Source organism: Argiope bruennichi, chromosome 2, assembly GCF_947563725.1.
Source record: "Argiope bruennichi chromosome 2, qqArgBrue1.1, whole genome shotgun sequence".
Taxonomy (NCBI): Eukaryota; Metazoa; Arthropoda; class Arachnida; order Araneae; family Araneidae; genus Argiope; species Argiope bruennichi.
The window spans coordinates 107907199-107916516 of record NC_079152.1 but is presented as its reverse complement, the minus strand read 5'-3'; the positions used below and the strand labels follow the sequence as shown (position 1 = coordinate 107916516).

At 28.5% G+C, this 9318-nt stretch overlaps 1 long non-coding RNA gene across 1 annotated transcript; it reads right to left on the bottom strand.

The window, feature by feature from the left end:
• Positions 1-2242: 2242 nt before the first annotated feature.
• On the bottom strand, positions 2243-7134 carry LOC129957084 (uncharacterized). Its single transcript, XR_008782735.1, has 3 exons — positions 7047-7134; positions 5102-5240; positions 2243-2428 (listed from the first exon to the last, which is right to left on the bottom strand). It is a non-coding gene; the product is annotated as an uncharacterized LOC129957084 (long non-coding RNA).
• Positions 7135-9318: the final 2184 nt, after the last annotated feature.

The following is a 9318-nucleotide window of genomic DNA, read 5'->3' as shown; positions in this document are numbered from 1 at the left end:
TAAATATAAAATTGTCTCCTCAGTTCTTTAAAATTATAAAAAAAGGCGCTTTAAGTTCATGTAACAGTAATATGAAGATTGATAAAATAATTAAAAAAGAAGTATTATTATAATTAATGATTGCTAAGAGTTTCATATTTTTAGACCCTCACTCAAAACCTTGGTTAGAAGAGTTATAACATCTCATTAAAATGTTGCATGCATTTACTCGCATACATGTTGAAGTATCGAATCTAGAAATTGCAAAATTCTGATTTTGATTCCATATTAGTGCAATATACAGTGGTGGCCAAAAGTGTGGACATTTTTTGAAAGTTTCATGTTTTTCAACTGTGCGTGCTTGTAGAATATATTAATTTTCACTTAAATACAAATGTTTATATATCAAATTGAAGGTAATATAAAGTAGAATTTAATAACAAAAACAGTATTACAATATCTGTATTACAAAAAAAAAAGCTACGCTCATTTTAGTAAGATCTATCTTAGATTTGCATTTTTTTTAAAGTGATACTTACACAATCAACACTTAGTAGGATAACCCTTATTTTTTAAGACAGCTTCACAGCGTCTTTTCATGGAGTGAACGAATGTTTGGAGTTCATATTTCGTAATCACATGGTGCCAAGAATCAATTATAGATTCAATAAGTTGTCTTTTATTGGATGGACGTTTTTTTCGTACAAGAATTTTCAAACGTCGCCACAAATTTTCAACTGGATTGAGATCAGGGCTGTTCCCTGCCCATGGTAATACATCTAGGCCTTTATTTTGAAACCATGCTTTCCATACTTTTGCTGTGTGGCATAGAGATTAATCCTGCTGAAAAATAAATGGTGCTTTGTTGGGGAAGAAATCCCTGATGGAAGGTATCAATTTTGGTTCCAGAACAGTTTCGATGTATTTTTTGGCATTCAGGATGCCACCAATCACTTGAATTCGGCCCACACCATCTGCAGACATACATGCTCAAATCATGGTATTTGTTGTTGTTTTTATAGTTGCTTCAATCAGGATGAAGAACTTCACCTACTTTACGTCTCACGTATTTTCTACCATCATTACCAAAGAACGATATTTTAGTCTCATCGCTCCAGATTACTTGCTTCCATTGATTTTCTGACCATTTAATGTGTTCTTTTGCCCACTTAACTCGTTTTTTGCGTTGCTTTTGATTTAAATATGGTTTTTTTTCCTTGGAATTCTAGCTTGTAGTCCAAATCCTGATAACATTCTTCTTATTGTTCTTGAACTTACTGCAATACCCGCTGCATTCATTTCACATCTAATGGCATCTAATGAAATTTTTCTATCTTGAAGGCATAGCCGTTTAATTTTTCTATCGGCAGTAGCACTTGTGCATTTTTTCGGCCTAATTTGGCCTTATTTTCCACTGATTTCGTTTTTTCATAACTTAAACAGAACTTTCGTACACCAGAACAAATCACTGAACCACCAACTTGTCTTGCAATTTCAGCATAAGAGAGGCCATTTTCTCTCAATATGACAACTCGGCTTCGTTTTGTAGATGTCCAATCAGTTCTTCTTGTTGGTGACATTGTTTAAAACTAGTTTAATTAAAAAAAAGACTTAAAATATTCAAAAACAGCAATACTCTATTTAATTGTACTGGTATGCATCATTCCGCAAAATATTTCCACAACAATAACTCTTTTACCATCCAAATAACCTAAACTATAGTAACAGACATTTGATGGGTCCTCAGAACAGTGTTTGTGATCGGCTAGTACGCTTTTATTACAAAACACGTCATTATTCAAAACGATTCGTGTTTGTTTGTTCTACTAAAATGAGCGTAACTTTTTTTTAATACAGATATTGTAATACTGTTTTTGTTATAAATTTTACATTAAATTACCTTCAATTTGATATATAAACATTTGTATTTAAGTGAAAATTAATACATTCTACAAGCACGCAAAGTTTAAAAATATAAAACTTTCAAAAAATGTCCACACTTTTGGCAACCACTGTAACTGCTGTTAACTCGTTCGTATCACAATATAACTCTTTCATAAATATGTATTCAATTTGAAGAAAAAGGTTTATTTCATTTGAGAAAACTCTTTGAAAGCTTTAGACATTAACTGAAATGGAATACATTATTGTGAAACTGTTTCACGCAAGCAACAAAAATTGCCATAAATGTTAAGTATAAAAAAATTCTGATATTTGTGTATAATTAATATAGTGATTTTCAAATCAAATTTATTAGGTTAAAGGATAATTATGCATATAAAAAATGGGATAAAACATTGATTCAAATACTATTTGCAAAGAAATTTATATCATCATAATTAGAATTCATTTCTTCAAACACATCATGAAAATAACAGCCCTCAAGTATAATTTAAACTTGTGTTTAATATACTGAGATTGATATAAAGGATCATCTTCTTACCTAAAGCTGCAAGATAAAAGAAGTAGATCATTAGTAAAAGGGCTTTAATACAGAAATAACAATGGATACAGAAATAACTAAGATCAATATCAAAATTTACTGTGAAATTCAAAAGAAACTTTTCGCACATTTATGATATTATTTAGAATCTAAATGTTCAGCAAAGGAGAGAAAGAAATCTGAAACATTTCAAAAAGTAGAATGAGCTTTCAATATAATGTAAATCATATACATGAAAAAAAAATGGATTTGTCAAATTATTAATAAAGACAAATTTTAAAAAAAACCAAATGCCAAGTAAAAAATTTAAATACATTTTTTTTTCAGGAAAATTATTTTTAAGTAATTTGCTCTGTGAACGTAATCGTTATCGAATCTTTTAGAATTATAAATCATGCATAAAGAAATATAGTAGAAAAATATTTTTGAAATTCATGTTCTTCACTAAAATGATAGTTTTTCAGAAAAACAAAAAACAAAACAGATTTATGAACTTATTCATGGCTTATGTGCAAAAATTGCTCAGAAGCAAAATCTCAGAAAAAATATCAACCACAGAAGCTGAATGTGTTTTAGTATTCAATATTATCTATTCTTTATTTCAACTTTTTTTTTTTTACTTCTTAAGTCTGGTCTTTTATTTTGACAATACTAAGTTGCTTAGTTGAAAGTTGATTTTAAATTTATGCCTTTACAAATAATTTGGCAATTATTCTTTATTTTTTCTATAATCTTCGCAATATTAACACATTTTTTTGAATTTCACAGATTTCCCTTCCTTTGCTTTAATTCTTGTTTGCTTGAAGAGAATGAGGATGTGGCATTTTGTGTATAAGACATTGCCGAATAGATAAATAAGTTGACAGATTCTTTGAGGAATGATGGTGTATTCTCAGGATCAGGTATATTCTCATTGAAGACTTGATGAACTTCACTCTCAAATCTCCCCTCCCAGGAATCACCTCAGATATAGGGATAAGAAGCTTTCGGTGTGATGGTTGATTTCCGCCACTCTTATGGGTACAGAAATGGTAAGTGGTAGAGGCATCTGCTTTATACAGGAGAAGTTGTACCGTGGCCGGTCATGGCTCATAAGATTCAAACTTAGTCCCTGCGTATGCTGTTGGGGCGTATGATCATTCAGGTTTATCCATGTGCTTTTAGTTGGGTCAGAGTAGCTGTTTATGGTTCACTCTAAAGATTTTGAGTATACGATTTTTGTAATGGAGCCAATTTTGAGCTTATAGTATTTGAATCGCAGTTGGTGGTGATCTAGTCATTTAGTTTCTCCATATGTATTCAAGCATAAGGGGAAGGAGATAATCTAATGGAAACACTCATTCTTTGGACAAATACATTGTTTGTCTTGCGAGAAGTGTTTTTGAGGGGAATTCTAGTTGCAACAACAGGGCGAAAAACGATATAAAACATTATACGTCAAATATAGGGATAAGAAGCTTTCGGTTTAATGCTTGGTTTCTGTCCCTCTAACGGGTACAGGAGTGATATGAGCTGAGCTGAAGTGCTTTATACTGAAGTTGTACCGTGGCCGGTCATGGCTCATAGGATTCAACCTTAGTCACTGCATATGCTGTCGTGGTGTACGGTAATAGAAATTTATCCGTGGGCCTTTCAGTGGGTCAGAGTAGCTGTTTATGGTTCACTCCAAAGGACCTGAGTATACAACCTTTGTAATGGAGCCAATTTTGAGTTTATAGCATTTGTATGAATGCTGGTGGCGATATAGCAATTTAGTTTCTCCACATGTTTTCATGAATAAGGGGAAAGAGATAATCTACTGGAAACACTCATTCTTTGGACAAATACATTGTTTGTCTTGCGGGAAGTTTTTTTTTGTGGAATTCTATTTGCAAAAAGGGGCAAAAAATGATATAAAACATTATTTTCAAAATTAATAGAAATTTTATAAAGTCAAAACAAGACAGTAAAATTAAATATCTTTAAGCAGAAATTTTGTGGCAATAATGATGTTTTATGAAAAATCAATAAGAAAATCTATTACATCTGAGGCTATGATTTTGCTTTTTGATCATTTGAATTTTGTAAATTTATGCGTTTTCTAGAGATACCTTAAGAGCATTTTTCTTCTGTACAATTTTGCAAATTATCAAAAAAAAAGTGCCAATTTTAATTAAAATATGTCTAATAGCCATATAGCATTAAAACAAATTTCAGTCTATAATTTGTAATGTTGTCAAATATAAAACCATGTTTGTATATAATAAATATTCATTTTTAAAACAACAAAATTCTTAGTAGTAGCTTTTAATTCAAGAGAGATTTGCCAATATTTAACATGATTTAAAAACAATTATATGAATTGATTCATAATGTCCCTAATATGTCTCTATAATTTTTTTCTTAGACTTAATTGCCAAAATGAGGAAAATGGAAGAGGCTCTTAGAATTACTTTTCAGGATCCTCCTTTCTAGAGTTACTTTAAGAGCATTTTTCTTCTGTATAGTTTAGTGAATTATCAAAAATATCCTAATTTTAATAAAGATATATCCAATAGCAATATTTCAATAAAACACATTTCAATAGACAGTTTGTCTTCAAGTAGATAGGCCAACATTGAGACGAATAAAAATCTGAATATAAAACTCAATAAAAGGTAAATCATTTAACTGAACATTATAAATTAAAAAGACACTTACCCAATCCCAAAAGGGCGGCAAAAGCCAAAGCATTCAAAACTTGGGAGAGCATTATAAAGACTTGTAGTCTGCTAAAGCACTTGAACTGATTTGGGGACTCTAGCCCTCAAATATATATATGCTCGAAATGAATCACAAACTGTTTGAAAGAGTAATAAAATGAACAAATTAATTGGGATGATTCTTTTGTTGATCTATCATCATTTGTAATCTGATTATAGCAATAAATTCTGTCTTAGGACAACTAATGATGTCACTTTTAATCATATAAAATCCAGTTATGATTCTATAAAAAAATATTTTTTGCTTTCCTTTGTTCTAAGAAGCTTTTTTAATGTTTTTGGAGGTATTTTTTATCAAATATTGTATTGTTGGAAAAGCTTGCCAAATTATCTTTAATTGGCAGTTTTGCTACAAGCAAGCTGATATTGATCTTATCGCAAGATCCTTCAATTGGATTCTTAGAAGTAAAATAAAAATTCAAATAAAGTTGAGTGCACACTAGGATTATGGCTTAATTACCGAACAAGTATTATGCTATTCAATTTAAAATACATAGATTTATTAAGAATTTTGAATAAAAGAAAGTTTTGCATTAGAAACCTTATGGAATTTCCTTTTTGTATATTATATGTTTCGAATCAATATTATTATTTTGAGAAACTGCAAAGAATTTTTATATGAAGCTACATGAATTTTTGTTAAGGAATATAAATATTGAATTCTTAATATGCTTATACTTTACTTCATTTACACTTAAACTTTACACTTGCTTCACATTCTTTTCATATCTAACATTTTTATTTTAGTATTTTTTTTTATTATTTCAGATTTTTTATTGTCTACATTTTTGAGAAAAATGCAAGAAAACATTTGATAATATAATAACTATTTTGTATTACTATTCGTGAATCTGAATGGCTTTGACTATTAAATTGAGTAAGTTACTGAGTTTATTTTGGTCCTATCATATTATTTGGAAATTTTTTTATTCTGATACCAACTTAAGCATTTTTAATTTTTTAACAATAAATGGAGGTCTAATAAGAGATTGATTTTGATTTTAATTCAAGTTGCTTACTCAAACATAGATATTAAGCAGATTTGACATTTATGAATTATACAATTATAATTATTCAGCGCTGTTGAATAATTATACTGTTGCAATATTAATACTGTTGCAATTATGAACGTCTATTGAGGCGGCATGATTAATTATTTCTACTGAGAACTTGAGTTTTAGAGTTCATGCTTCATCGAATCGCTATATTTCGCTAGACAAAAGGAGGTACGGCACGTTAATTTGAGATATCCCATGCATTTTCGCATTTTAGTTTATATATGCATGTATATTGGATCATATCCATCATGTATACTATTCTGTCCATCAATGTGATGCAATGGTAAAATTTTCCACCAATATAAAAAAATATAAAAGTAATTTGCTTTATATTCTATCTAATGTGACTCTGCGATTTTTAATCGAAAGACTTGGAAAGAAAATATAAGTAAATTCATGTTTTATTTTCCATATTCGCGTTTGGAATAGGATGTGATGAAATTAAGTTTGGGTTTTGCCTAAAGATTAAATTCAGAAGGAGATAAATCAATTAACCTCTTTCTAATGCCCTTTCGCCACCATATTCATTTATTTTTGAATAAAATTATTTATCTCGTAGTTATTTCTCAAAACATTTTCAACAAGATAGAATTCTAGATGCAGTTATTTATTATGTCACACAAAATGATATGTTTTTTATTTTTATTTTTTAGTTATTGACTAATCAAATCAATTAATAAATTAAATTAAATTTATTTTACAAGCTAAACGAATCACTTTTCTTAAGTCATTCTCAATCCTAAAAATATTTCATTATATCGTGACAAGAAAAGAATATGGTGTTTCAAAGGGTTAAGAGAATTTAAATATTAATAAGATACTTACACAATCCTAAAAGGGCGGCAAAAGCCAAAGCATTTAAAACTTGGGAGAACATTGTAGAGACTGTTCTTGGATAATGTTTCTTGAACTAATTTTGGGAGACTTGATTTCAGTTATATATATTCGAGAAAAATCACAAACTGACATTAAAGATACATTAAATAAAATGTAGTAACCATTTACAAAAGTATTTAAAACCCTTTTCAATGTTATTGCAGGAATAAATTCTTTCCTGGTGTAGAATAAATGCAGCTGTTAAACTGAAACAGATTTGTTACAAAACTATAAAATGAGATTTATGGATTCCCAAATTATTTTATACCAACATATTTATGAATAGTATTTTTGTAATGTATATGTTATAATTGTAAAAATTTCTAAATTTTATGCTTGAATTATGACTAGCAGACAAACGACATTTAAAATTAAACATTTAAAAAAAAGATTTTTTTATATAAAAATAGATATTGCATATTACGAAAATTGCATATTGGGAAGAACAATAATCTGCAATTAGCAAATAGTAATTTATAGTTTTTTTTGTTTACTACATATGTAAATTTCAAAATCGGTTTTCTGATTCTAGAATGCTCATACTGGTCAGACATTTTTTTAGAAAAGAGAGTTCCGGAATAAATTGCTCTCTGAGAATCGAGCTACTTCAAGAAGAAGTAAACTTACTGAATTTTTATCTTAAACGTAGATGAAATTACAATTAATAATGGTTTGCTGTTTTACTGCCCATACTATTTTATTTGAAAAACATGAATCTCAATGTACTTAATTAGTGATAGTTTACTATAATAATTCATATGTTAGTCAAAAGTTAATAAACTATTATCATTGAAGGCTTTGGATTAGAAAATAAAGTTTCAAAGAATACAATTACTTAATTCTATACCTCATTTTTCGTTCTTTATCCGTGAATAATATTAATTGTTTTAGATTCATGTTTTCCAAATACTTCAGAAATTATTTCGTAAACGTTGATTATGCTCACCAAGAAAATTTTGTTAATATCTTTTAAAGAAATTCAAAAATTTTGTTGATTTATTTTAATTTTGGCCATTATTGAAATAAAGTAAATGCATATGAAGGCCCCATCTTTTTGCTTCAGGACTTTTTTTTTATTTTCCCCCTGTTAAATATGAAAAAAAAAAAAAAATTAAAGAATATCCAATTTTTTTTATTTTGTTTACACAAATTTTGAGTTGAAAATATATTTTTTTGTGTGATACATTTTACTTCTTTAATATTTGTTATTTTATACTAGAAGACTGCACTTTATTTCTGAAGTAATGATTTTCGATTAATTTTTCAATCTTTTCTGTATTGCTTTCAGCTATTCTTTGCTCTTAGTTGACTTCCTTTTGTAATATTTCAGTTCATCAGGCACTATGATCCCTGAAAGGATATTTCTGTCTCAATGTTTTAGAGTTCTCAGAATTCAAATGAATCGTAACATTGTGGTTTTCCATGTGTAGGAATGGTTTAGAATATATTTTTTTTAATGCTTGCTAAAAAATTCATGCATATACATTACATTAATGATCATTTTTATTTTGAAAATTTTCAATTTTACAACATATTTTTTCACCTAGAACTATTTCGAACAGAAATTCTTCTTTGACGAAATGGCGAAAAAATAATCTGCTCTCAGGTTCGTTTGAAATATTCCAGAAAACCTTTCTTCTATCGTTAAAAAGTTGCCTATAAGATTAAATTTTTGGAACAATTTCAGTTATCGCATTAATGTAAAATGATGTTTTATAAATCCCATTAAATGTCCTATCTTTAACGAAGATATGTCCGTCCTATCGTAAAGATATATATATATATATATATATATATATATATATATATATATATATATATATATATATATATATATATATATATATATATATATATATATTTCTAAAATTTTATCATAAGTAATACGCAGGAGAAAGAATTACTGTTGATTCAATTATGAACAACAAATACTATATTCTTGGTTTAGTTTAGTAACATGAATATTTAATACGAATAAATTGTGTCTAGATATATATAAAATATATTTGTTTCACATCTCCTTTTAAACAAATGGATCAGACTTATTATTTAAGACTAGCCGCCTTTGGCGACCAGCCGGTTCGCCAATCTTAATGTTCGTTTAAATTTTAATAATTAAATAGGTTGAACCGGAGTTTAACCCCCTTCTTCGCCAATTTGCGATAACGCACCAAAGCTGGCAATCTTTATTATGCACTATAATTGAACATCTGCTTCTTTG